The sequence below is a fragment of the Danio rerio genome, chromosome 2, assembly GCF_049306965.1.
Source record: "Danio rerio strain Tuebingen ecotype United States chromosome 2, GRCz12tu, whole genome shotgun sequence".
Taxonomy (NCBI): domain Eukaryota; kingdom Metazoa; phylum Chordata; class Actinopteri; order Cypriniformes; family Danionidae; genus Danio; species Danio rerio.
The window spans coordinates 41,024,910-41,025,513 of record NC_133177.1 but is presented as its reverse complement, the minus strand read 5'-3'; the positions used below and the strand labels follow the sequence as shown (position 1 = coordinate 41,025,513).

The window sequence follows — 604 nt, the reverse complement described above, 5'->3', positions numbered from 1 at the left end:
GTTTTTTTCTTTCTCTTTCTTTTTTTCTATTTCTTTTTCCGGCAAGACGCTCGCTCTCCGGAAGTGCGTCTGGATTCACAAACAAAGCAGCACGTATTATTACTGTCAACACTATGTGATGGATTATGGTCACGCTAAACATATACGCGCACGAGATTTTTTGCACTCAATATTAACTACCAATTCAGTAACAACAATAACAACATTAATAACAATAAACGTTTGTGTTGGTCTATTTTCAAAGTATTACAAAAAGTCAGTTCATATCAATAATAATAATAATAATAATAATAATAATAACAATAATAATAATTGTTATTGTAACAATAACACCAATATCAATATTAATATTAATGATAATGGTAATAATAACAATATTATTACATATATTATTTATAATATATATATATATATATATATATATATATATATATATATATATATATATATATATATATATATATATATATATATATATATAATTTAAATAATTTTGGTTTAAAGCTGGAAGGGCATCCGCTGCGTAAAACATATGCTGGATAAGTTGGGGGTTCATTCCGCTGTGGCGACCCCAGATAAATAAAGGGACTAGGCCGAAAAGAAA

The 604-nt window shown here is 26.3% G+C and overlaps 1 protein-coding gene across 1 annotated transcript in view; it reads left to right on the top strand.

Annotated features, from left to right (window-relative positions):
- mbl2 (mannose binding lectin 2) overlaps positions 1–604 on the top strand; it is a 199,369-nt gene that overhangs the window by 84,699 nt on the left and 114,066 nt on the right. The gene's annotated exons all lie outside the window — the stretch shown is intronic.